Source organism: Pan paniscus, chromosome 9 (genome assembly GCF_029289425.2).
Source record: "Pan paniscus chromosome 9, NHGRI_mPanPan1-v2.0_pri, whole genome shotgun sequence".
Lineage (NCBI taxonomy): Eukaryota > Metazoa > Chordata > Mammalia > Primates > Hominidae > Pan > Pan paniscus.
Window position 1 is genome coordinate 116,666,715 of NC_073258.2, and position 12,241 is coordinate 116,678,955.

The following is a 12,241-nucleotide window of genomic DNA, read 5'->3' on the forward strand; positions in this document are numbered from 1 at the left end:
TGTAGTCCATGGGGCCACAGCTCTCACAGGCAGAAGCCTGTAGGCCAGGCCCATGTATGGGCATTCAGCACTGGCTACACGAATTCAAATTGAGGGACTTCCTTTACATCCTCTCATCTGCGACAGACCAAACAACCTCCCGGTGCCTCGCCTGCTGTGGGTGAGGCCTCCTTCCCGGGCTCAGGCCTGCAGGCTCTGCCCAAGCACTGCCCCCTTGCTTCCTCCATGGTAAGTAAACTCCCCAGAAGAGGAATCTTAGTGCCTGGTGCTAAAGAACCCCCAAAACAGAGGAGGGCTTGGAGCCCGTGCTTCGAGGGTCGACACAGTTCCTTCGGTGGCGGGGCCGGGCAGCTCAGGCCTGGCACCATGATACCTTGCTCAGTGCTGGGTGCCGCCTTGGCCCTTCCCCTGGCCCCGAGCTTAGATTTTCCCCACCTTCTTCCTGACTTCCCACTTCCATCCCACTCTCAGCGCCACCTCCACCCCATCACATCCCCCTTCCCTGGACGGCACAGATTCTCCAGAGGTGTGGGGACAGTGGCTGTTTTATTTTTGTTCCTCCTTAGATGTTCTGTTTGTTGAGCGAATTATTTTCTTCCTGGCTCCGCGCTGGCGGCTGACACGGCTCACCCGCGCTAATTAGCTAAGCCAGCTGGTGCGTTGGTAAGGTTTTTCTGTGCTCCTCGGTGTGTGTTTCTTTTTTTAAACATGATCAATACTCTGTCCGGCTGGGCTCCCTCACACACTCCCTATTGTTCTCCTGTTTGCATTGTGCCTGAGTCCTGGTCAAGGACTCGGGGAGCCTCAGAAGACACGCTTTTCCCGCGGCTGGCGTTCAGCCTGGAGCCGGGGAGACACCGCGCAGCAGATGTGGCTCGACCCCCTGCTCCGCGCCTGCAGCTTGCAGTGATTTTCCGTAGCTGTGGACAGTGCCTCAGGAAGCCCACATGGATGCCAGACAGTCGGGTAAAGATGAGAAATTGCTGTGTGGCTCCGGGGCAGATTGCCTTGCCTCTCTGAGCCTCTGCTTCTTTCTTTGTAAAAGAAGTCGGTTCCCAGTTCCAGTGTGAGTCTCCTACATACTATGATTCTCAAAGGTTTCAAGGGGCATCCGGAGATGGGGGCCCTCCCCGTGAGTAGGGGTACAAGGTCACAAACAGGATCTTGTTCACTCCTGCTGCAGTCCTGGAGTTAAACAATATAGACCTTTGCTAAGTGAGCTCCGGAAGAGGCCACAACCAGACAGGGGTGGGCTGAAGGCCCGACCCCCCTCCTCCAGCTGGTGCTGTCCTCCCCACAGTTCCCTGGAGTCTGCCTGCTTATTTTGTGCAAGAGACACAAGAAGACTCTCTGAAGCTCTCCCTTCCCCACTGTCGTTCAGCTGTAGTGACTGGGAGCCCACAATGTGCACTGCGGAGACGATATCTCCAACATGTTTTTAATATGTATGTATATATTTTGTATATATAGAGTTGACCATTGAACAGTACGGAGGTTGGGGCACCAACTCCATATGCCATCAAAAATCCACATATAACTTTTAACTCTCACGGAACTTAACTATGAAAAGCCTATTCTTGATTGAATGCCTTCCCAATAACATAGTCAGTTAGCACATATTTTGTGTGTGTATTATATACTGTATTCTTACAATAAAGTAAGCTAAAGAAAGAATGCTATTAAGAAAATCATAATGAAGAGAAAATGTATTTACTATTCATTAAGTGGAAGTGGATCATCATAAAGGTCTTCATCTTCAATGTCTTCATGTTGAGTAGGCTGAGGAGGAGGAGGAGGAAGAGGAGGCGTTTGTCTTGCTGTCTCAGGGTAGCTAAGACAGAAGAAAATCCATGTATAAGTGGGCCCACACAGCTCACAGCTCAAGCCCTTATTGTTCAAGGGTCAACTCTGTATGTGTGTGTGTGTGTGCATGTGTGTGTATGTGTGTAAATATAAAGTTTTTTGGTGAATAAAATATGATTTTATTCACAAATTATTCTGGGGTTTAGATTTTCCCTGCTGCCTTCTTTGGATTAATAGTGTCTTTTGAAAAATCTCTGACATACCAGGGGCTGGAGAGATTTTCTGGTTCCTCTCTAAGCTAATGAAAATTTCTTTTCTATTTTCAAAAAGAAAAATGGTGATAATAACAACTCATCTTCATTGATAACTTAGTGTGTGCTGGACATCATGCCAAACATGTAACGTAAGCTATTTTAGTAATCCTTGTGATATATGTATGTCATCCTTATTTTGCAAAAGCTCAGAGAGGTTAAGGAACTTGTCTAAGACCACACAGGTAGCAAGGAGGGAAGCACAGAAGCAGGTCCTGGCCATTCTCTTCATAGCTTCAGAGAACCTTCTCTCCTGCACCTTCTCCTTGGTCCCTGGTTTTAATGTTTGGCAACACTGACTGCCAAGAAATCCATCGCATCTGGTAATGACATGGAAGAGTGGAGACAGGACACTGGCCTCAAGGCCAAGTCCATGTTTCCAGCCCTGACTCTATGACCTCCTGCCAAAACAAACAGAAAAAGAAAAAAAAAACTTAATAAGCTTTCCAAACCTCTTTTATCCTCTTCACAAAATTACTATAAAAATGAAGAAGATAATATTCATGAAAATACTCTGAAAATTATAAAGCACTGTAGGAATATTTAGTATCATGTTTCATTTTGACACTGGCCAAGACAGAGACCAGAGTTACCTCTATGCATGGAATAAGTTCCTTCATCCCTTAGCAATGCCTGCATCTCCTCCATCAGCCCTGCCGCTGCAACGGAGGTGTGAGTGTTAAGCTTCCCCTGGCACTGATCTCTGCAGCAATCTCCAGCTCCTTTCCTCCCAAGGCTCCCTCTGGACTTAGAGGAGGCTGGAATGGCTGAGTCAGCTGCATTTCCTTCTGTCTCAGGGATCCCTTAAACCTGTTACTGAAATTGGCTCCGTGGTACCTGCAGGTTTGCTTGCCATCCAGCAAGTCCCCTGGGGTGGCCCCATTAATCACATTTGCTCTCTTTCCCCTCTCCGGCTGGCTCTGAGGACAGCAGGTAGGTGTGTGGAGCCTCTGTGTGTAGGTGTGCGTTTGAATTCGTTTGTCCCCTGGGAGCAGCTGGAGACTAAGTTTCCCTGCAATAAAAGTGAGTTAGTTGCTTCTTTCCTGATAACCATAATCCATTCCACTTCTTCCAAGGAAATGACAGGCCCCCAGGTGATGCATCCCCATGACTGGGAGAAATTGGCTATTTTAGTCCTCTTCGAACATGGAGCAAGTTCTTGGAGCTGTCCTGCGGCAGCCTGCCAGGTCTTTCTGCTATTAAGAACACCCTATTCTACTTTATTCCCTGGTTTCTGGGCTCCCCACAATGATCTATATGAGTTTCAGAGCTCAGGAGACACCCTGCACTGCTCTGCCTGCAAGCTGGGCCATTCTTGGAGGTGGGATATACCAGAGCTTTTCAAACGTCTCCACCCAGCAAAGTTCCCTCTGGCAGAGGAGCCTGAGAGTGTCCTCCAGGGAGGCTGGGGGCAGCGCCTGAAGCAGCCCCACCACAGCACATCTCTTTGAAGTGTTATGTTTTATCTCAGGAATTCACGTGAATTCTGCATTCTATTCCATAATACATATGTTTGTTTTAATATAAAAATGTTTTAACCCCAAATCTTCAAATAAAATCAATGCCCCAGGAAGATATAACTTGTTTATTCTATACCTTTAAACTGCCTAGTTTGCCACTGCATGCCCCCAGGGGTACAAGTACTCTAGTTAGAGAAGCAGTTGCAATAAGGGCGACAACCAAAAAAGTGTAAGTCTTCACAACTTCCCCTCCCCAGTCTTCTGGAAAAGATCTAAGTCTATCTGCTTAGTTGTCATGTCTGCTGTTATGGACACTAGAAGAATGGGGAGAGATGAAGAACTGAGGAAGATGCAGAGGCAATACTAATCCACAATGTCTGGAAGCTTCAAAATGCTTGTTGAATGAATATTTTTCCTTCCTGCTTTAGCTCAGTCTCATCATCGAGAATCAAATCCTAATCAGGCAGTCTTTGTCTCAGTTCCTAACCCTACTCCAGCAGGTTATGAAGGTTAACAGCATGGACATCTTTATTATTTATCTGTATATTATTTGTACCAGCCTCGGAGAATGAAAGGTACCTTCCTTCTGAGATAGGTTGTTCTTAGCCAATATGACCCTGAGAAATTTGGGAGAAAACAAGTTTTGTTTTGTTTTTTTCATTCTAATTGTCTCAAGGGGAAGGCCAATTAAGAAGAAAACTGATATTGGGATTGAGTACACCAAAGAAGACAAGTCCAGGGACTTTAGAAAACAAAAATGGGGAGAATCGATTTGGCTGAGAGGAAGCCTTTTGGCTGATTCAGGGGATTTAATCTGGATTGGACAAGTAGATCTAGCTGATCACTGGAGAAAGTCCCCAGAGGCCAGACGACTCTACTTAAAACAATTCAGAGGCATCTCTGCCCGGAGGTGGGGGCTTGTCCGGGTGACACGCTGCAGCCTCCTCTGCTTCCCTCGCTCTGTCTCCACTACCCAGGATAGTCCCCAAAAGGTACAACTATAGGCGAGATAAACGATCGGGCACAAAGGCACAACCTAATATAATATTTGCAGTATTTCTCAGACAGACAAGGGAAACATCCAGCTCTGTGATTTCGCTTGATACAACAAAGCCAAACCTTCATCACACAAACGTACAAGGAAGTCAAGAGCGAGAGAGCTGTAAACATCTCAGAGCAGCTCTGCAGACAGCCCCGTATGGAGACACATTGCAATGGGGGTGGCAGGGGTGGGGAGGAAAGATGAAGCTTGCCAAGTCACAAGCACTCTGATTTGCAGGGAGCGTAGCGTGGATATTTCAAATCATTTCCTTTTCGTTAGTACCTAATCCCCCAGCTGTTCTCTGAGCACTGGCTCAAATGCTGGAAAACAGTCAGCCTCAAATGTAAAAGCCACAGGGCTCCTTTAAATTATGTAGTCTTGCTACATTGATATGTCGTGTCAACCCAAACTTGTGGTGTACGGCTTCTGGGAGAAGGCGATTTTGTCTGATGATGAATTTAAAGGAAAATGAGCCATTTTTATCAAGGTCACTTAAAATTAAAACAGTGTCAGTCTGGTCCTATGTGAGGATTTTGATGTACTGGAGGGAGGTTATTTCACAGCTACTGTCCCTGATCTCTCCTGCATCTCTCTGGGCTCTGGGGTCTGAAGAGACTAGGAGCTGATGGGGAAGTAGAGGCCTCCTGCTTCAGGGAAGTAGAGCCGGTGTCTAGCACCAGAGCCCCAGATGGAACTCTGTCCCATTCACATTAATTGAATCCAGTACTTTGAACTCTTACATATGCCTGTTCATATAAATTAACTCATTTAGCCACATGAAGCACACTGTATTGTCCCCATGTTTTTTTCTGATGTGGAAACTGAGGCTCAAATGGGTGAAGCAACTTGCCCAAAGATGCTGTGCTAAAATGATACAAAACCAGGATTGGAATGAAGGCTTCCAGTGTCAAAGCTCGGGCTCTTTCTATTCCAACAGGAGTTCTCATTCTACATTCATGTATTCATTTACTCCTTTATTTACATGCTCAACAAACATGCATTGGGCATTTACTGTGTGCCAGGCACTAGGGACACAAGGATGACTTAGGCATGGTCCCTGCACTAAAAGATTGCAGAATCTAGTGGAACTCACAGTCTAGTCTTGCAATATTTATTCAACAAATATTTAACATTTAGTAGAACAAACAGCTGGCCTGATTGAGCACGGTTCTTAAGCAGCTGTTTCATGTCCCATAGTTGTCCTCGCTACTGTTTTAGAAGTGAGTGGGTGGCATCCCGTTCCCCTTACTCAACAGGCAGTGCTAACTATGGTCCATGCCCAGGAAGGCCTTGTCTCTGATTCATTAGGTCATGAGCCTTAGACATTGTATTTTTTAGAAGCTCTACAGGTGGAGTCATTACCAGCTGAAAACCCAAGCTTTGGGGTTTCACAAACCCAAGCTTTGGGGAGGCACATTCCTTTGGGGATGTAAGTGTAATTTTGCTTTCCTGATTTTCATCTTTTATTTGGGGCCTGGAAAATTAATAAAGCAGACTTTCCCCCATGTTTCATTATTTCTTGGATTATTATATTAAGCAGACCCTCAGTCCTACACTAGACATTAGCGGGCTAATGTTGCACATTTGTCAGTGGTTGAGAATCACTCCTTTGAAACTACCATTATTTAATTGGCTGAATATTCATCATAGCTCCTTCCCTACCCCATTTTCCCTTCTGAAGACACCCTCTAAAGCAGTGATCCCCGACCTTTTAGGCATCGGGGGCTGGTTTGTCAGTCCCAGACAAACCAGTGGAAGACAATTTTTCCATGGATCCAGGTGGCAGGGGGTGGTTTTGGGGTGAAACTGCTCCACCTCAGATCATCAGGCATTAGTTAGGTTCTCATAAGGAGTGTGTAACCTAGATCCCTCACATGCACAGTTCACAATGGAATTTGTGCTCCTATGAGAATCTGACAGGAGGCAGAGCTCAGGCAGTAATGCTTGCTCACCACTCATCTCCTGCTGTGCGGCCTGGTTCCTAACAGGCCACAGACTGGGGACCCTGCTATAAAGGACTTCATCCTTCACCTCCCACTACTTTGGAAAATGTCACTGATGCTGCCTCCTAGCCTCCCCTAGCAGCCTTGTTCATTCGGTGGTGCCACACCTTTGCCACAACTCTGCACCTGTTCTCTGTCCCCTTGCCTCATTGTCGTGCCTCTCAGGCCACTCTCACCTGGTGAACACTCACCAGTACCATAGGCCCTCTTTATTCAGGCCTGATTCCTCAAACCCAAGGCCAAGCTTAGCTCAGGGGGAGGTCAGAAAACTTTCTGAGACCAGGATAGTAATGAAAAGAAAAAGAAAAAAAGGATAATGGTGAAAATGTTCTCTTTTTTCACCCCATGCACACATATTTTGGTGCTTAGGATCATTTATCCCAGGCCTTCTGCATTCATCTCCCCCTTTCTCTTCCTCCTCTTTTTCCTTTTTAAATTGTACCCGTCACTTAATCCAAAACAAAATCATCTGGAAATAAAAACAGAATCTAGGAAATATAAGTCCAATGACTTTGTTCATTGCTTTTATTTTGTAGCCAATACAAGTGAAGCCAGAAAGGGAAAGTGCTTTTCCCAAAGGCACACAGCTTCCCAGTGTCAGTAGGTAGAACTGGAGCCCAGAGTATCTGAGTTAGGACCTCGCGTTTGTGTCAAGCCCTATCCTTAACACACTCCTCCAGATGGCAGAGGCTGCCAGCTCCTTCTCACGCCACTCAGCCAAATACCAGGACAACTTCCGTGGTAGAACCAAGTAGCAGACAAGTTCCACGGTGGGTCAGGCCTGAAGTGCAGCCAGGCAGCCAGCAGAGTGTCAGCCAGCTGGCCAGGGGGTCATAAGCATTCAGGAAATATGACAAGCCTCTGCTCCCTGTCTACTGCCATGCAGCATGCGTCACATGACATGACAGGAGTGGCCCTGGTTTAAGAAGGGAATCAAAGGCAGGGCCATCTCCACAGCTGCAGGTTAATAGTGGACGAATTACACACTTGGAAAACAGTTTTCCCCTCGATGCATTATCTGGACCATTTCAAAGCCCTTTGTCTGGGCTAAGCTGGCTGTCAGTGATGTTTGCACGCCAGGGACTTGCAGAAAAGATGTATTTTCTGACAGGGAGAAGGTCACCTAGGCAGAGGCCATTACAATGAGCTGCGGTCAGGTCGGAATTTCCCAGATCCCGGTCGATGTGGTCTCAGGGCATTACTCAAGCATTGGGATTAGAGCACTGGCCAAGAAAATGCTCTTCAAATTGGTCGACAAGTTACACGCCATGGGAAAGTCACTCTCTCATTTACCCTCAGTTCCCCAATGCTTAAAGCTGGGCCCTGGGGTCGGAAGATTTCTGCAGGTCCAAATAGGGAGCTCAGCAGATGGGGGTGCTGCTGAAGGGTGGGCTGTGTGAGGGAAGCTGGGTGAAAGAGAGAAACTGAACTTCAGCTCCCGTTTGGCCCTGAACTCACTGAATAACTGAATAGGTCACTGGGTGTCCTGGGTCTCAGTTTACTCATCTATAAAGTGGGACTAATAATACTTACTGATGATAGACACCTTTGGTACATTACACAAAACAGATATAAAAAGTCTGAAAACTTAAAAGTGATATTGTCTTCTGAATGTAATTTCAGGAAACAAAAGCCCTTCTTTATCACTCCTTTAGATGTGTATGGGTATGAACAAAATAAGTTATATTAATAGGGGTGTCCAATATTTTGGCTTCTCTAGGCCACATTGGAAGAAGAAGAATTATCTTGGGCCACACACAAAAAATACACTAATGAGCTGTATTAAAGCTGATGAGCGAGGGGGAGGAGCCAAGATGACCGAATAGGAACAGCTCCGGTCTACAGCTCCCAGCGTGAGCCACGCAGAAGATGGGTTATTTCTGCATTTCCAACTGAGGTACCAGGTTCATCTCACTGGGGAGTGCCAGACAGTAGGTGCAGGACAGTGGGTGCAGTGCACCATGTGCGAGCCGAAGCAGGGCGAGGCATCACCTCACCCGGGAAGTGCAAGGGGTCAGGGAATTCCCTTTCCTAGTCAAAGAAAGGGGTGACAGACGGCACCTGGAAAATCAGGTCACTCCCACCCTAATACTGCGTTTTTCCAACCGGCTTAAAAAACGGCACACCAGGAGATTATATCCTGCACATGGCTGGAGGGTCCTACGCCCACGGAGTCTCACTCATTGCCAGCACAGCAGTCTGAGATCAAACTGCAAGGCGGCAGCAAGGCTGGGGGAGGGGCGCCTGCCACTGTGGAGTTAGTTGTTTGATTAGATAAACAAAGCCACTGGGAAGCTCTAACTGGGTGGAGCCCACCTCAGCTCAAGGAGGCCTGCCTCCCTCTGTAGGCTCCACCTCTAGGGGCAGGGCACAGACAAACAAAAAGACAGCAGTAACCTCTAAAGACTTAAATGTCCCTCTCTGACAGCTTTGAAGAGAGCAGTGGTTCTCCCAGCACACAGCTTGAGATCTGAGAATGGGCAGACTGCCTCCTCAAGTGGGTCCCTTACCCCCGAGTAGCCTAACTGGGAGGCACCCCCCAGTAGGGACAGACTGACACCTCACACGGCCAGGTACTCCTCTGAGACAAAACTTCCAGAGGAACGATCAGGCAGCAGCATTTGCGGTTCACCAGTATCCGCTGTTCTGCAGCCACCGCTGCTGGTACCCAGGCAAACAGGGTTTGGAGTGGACCTCTAGCAAACTCCAACAGACCTGCAGCTGAGGGTCCTGACTGTTAGAAGGAAAACTAAAAAAACAGAAAGGACATCCACACCAAAAACCCATCTGTACATCACCATCATCAAAGACCAAAGGTAGATAAAACCACAAAGATGGGGAAAAAACAGAGCAGAAAAACTGGAAACTCTAAAAATCAGAGTGCCTCTCCTCCTCCAAAGGAATGCAGCTCCTCATCAGCAACAGAACAAAGCTGGACAGAGAATGACTTTGACGAGTTGAGAGAAGAAGGATTCAGATGATCAAACTACTCCGAGCTACAGGAGGAAATTCAAACCAATGGCAAAGAAGTTAAAAGCTTTGAAAAAAAATTATACAAATGGCTAACTGGAATAACCAATGCAGAGAAGTCCTTAAAGGACCTGATGGAGCTGAAAACCAAGGCACAAGAGCTACATGACAAATGCAGAAGCCTTAGTAGCCGATGCAATCAACTGGAAGAAAGGGTATCAGTGATGGAAGACGAAAGGAATGAAATGAAGTGAGAAGAGAAGTTTAGAGAAGAAAGAATAAAAAGAAATGAACAAAGCCTCCAAGAAATATGGGACTATGTGAAAAGACCAAATCTACATCTGATTGGTGTACCTGAAAGTGACGGGGTGAATGGAACCAAGTTGGAAAACACTCTGCAGGATATTATCCAGAAGAACTTCCCAATCTAGCAAGGCAGACCAACATTCAAATTCAGGAAATACAAAGAACGCCACAAAGATACTCCTTGAGAAGAGCAACTCCAAGACACATAATTGTCAGATTCACCAAAGTTGAAATGAAGGAAAAAATGTTAAGGGCAGCCAGAGAGAAAGGTCGGGTTACCCACAAAGGGAAGCCCATCAGACTAACAGCTGATCTCTCAGCAGAAACTCTACAAGCCAGAAGAGAGTGGGGGCCAATATTCAACATTCTTAAAGAAAAGAATTTTCAACCCAGAATTTCATATCCAGCCACACTAATCTTCATAAGTGAAGGAGAAATAAAATACTTTACAGCCAAGCAAATGCTGAGAGATTTTATCACCACCAGGCCTGCCCTAAAAGAGCTCCTGAAGGAAGCACTAAACATGGAAAGGAACAACCGGTACCAGCCACTGCAAAAACATGCCAAATTGTAAAGACCATCAAGGCTAGGAAGAAACTGCATCAACCAACGAGCAAAATAACCAACTAACATCATAATGACAGGATCAAATTCACACATAACAATATTAACTTTAAATGTAAATGGGCTAAATGCTCCAATTAAAAGACACAGACTGGCAAATTGGAGAAAGAGTCAAGACCCATCAGTGTGCTGTATTCAGGAAACCCATCTCACGTGCAGAGACACACATAGGCTCAAAATAAAGGGATAAAGGAAGATCTACCAAGCAAATGGAAAACAAAAAAAGGCAGGGGTTGCAATCCTAGTCTCTGATAAAACAGACTTTAAACCAACAAAGATCAAAAGAGACAAAGAAGGCCATTACATAATGGTAAAGGGATCAATTCAACAAGAAGAGCTAACTATCCTAAATATATATGCACCCAATACAGGAGCACCCAGATTCATAAAGCAAGTCCTTAGTGACCTACAAAGAGACTTAGACTCCCACACAATAATAATGGCAGACTTTAACACCCCACTGTCAACATTAGACAGATCAATGAGGCAGAAAGTTAACAAGGATACCCAGGAATTAAACTCAGCTCTGCACCAAGCGGACCTAATAGACATCTACAGAACTCTCCACCCCAAATCAACAGAATATACATTCTTTTCAGCACCACACCACACTTACTCCAAAATTGACCACATAGTTGGAAGTAAAGCACTCCTCAGCAAATGTAAAAGAACAGAAATTATAACCAACTTTCTCTCAGACCACAGTGCAATCACACTAGAACTCAGGACTAAGAAACTCACTCAAAACCTCTCAACTACATGGAAACTGAACAACCTGCTCCTGAATGACTACTGGGTACATAATGAAATGAAGGCAGAAATAAAGACGTTCTTTGAAACCAACGAGAACAAAGACACAACATACCAGAATCTCTGGGACACATTCAAAGCAGTGTGTAGAGGGAAATTTATAGCACTAAATGCCCACAAGAGAAAGCAGGAAAGAGCTAAAATTGACACCCTAACATCACAATTAAAAGAACTAGAGAAGCAAGAGCACACACATTCAAAAGCTAGCAGAAGGCAAGAAATAACTAAGATCAGAGCAGAACTGAAGGAAATAGAGACACAAAACACCCTTCAAAAAATTAATGAATCCAGGAGCTGGTTTTTTTGAAAAGAACAACAAAATTGATAGACCACTAGCAAGACTAATAAAAAAAGAGAGAAGAATCAAATAGACGCAATACAAAATGATAAAGGGGATATCATCACCAATCCCACAGAAATACAAACTACCATCAGAGAATACTATGAACACCTCTACCCAAATAAACTAGAAAATCTAGAAGAAATGGATAAATTCCTTGACACATACACTCTCCCAAGACTAAACCAGGAAGAAGTTGAATCTCTGAATAGACCAATAACAGACTCTGAAATTGAGGCAATAATCAATAGCTTACCAACGAAAAAAAGTCCAGGACCAGATGGATTCACAGCCGAATTCTATCAGAGGTACAAAGAGGAGCTGGTACCATTCCTTCTGAAACTATTCCAATCAATAGAAAAAGAGGGAATCCTCCCTAACTCATTTTATGAGGCCAGCATCATCCTGATACCAAAGCCTGGCAGAGACACAACAAAAAAAGAGAATTTTAGACCAACATCCTTGATGAACATCGATGCAAAAATCCTCAATAAAATACTGGATTCAGCAAACCGAATCCAGCAGCACATCAAAAAGCTTATCCAACATGATCAAGTGGGCTTCATCCCTGG

General features: G+C 45.4%; 1 long non-coding RNA gene across 1 annotated transcript in view; it reads left to right on the forward strand.

The window, feature by feature from the left end:
- LOC117975034 (uncharacterized) overlaps positions 1 to 12,241 on the forward strand; it is a 345,337-nt gene that overhangs the window by 299,256 nt on the left and 33,840 nt on the right. The window lies entirely within an intron of this gene.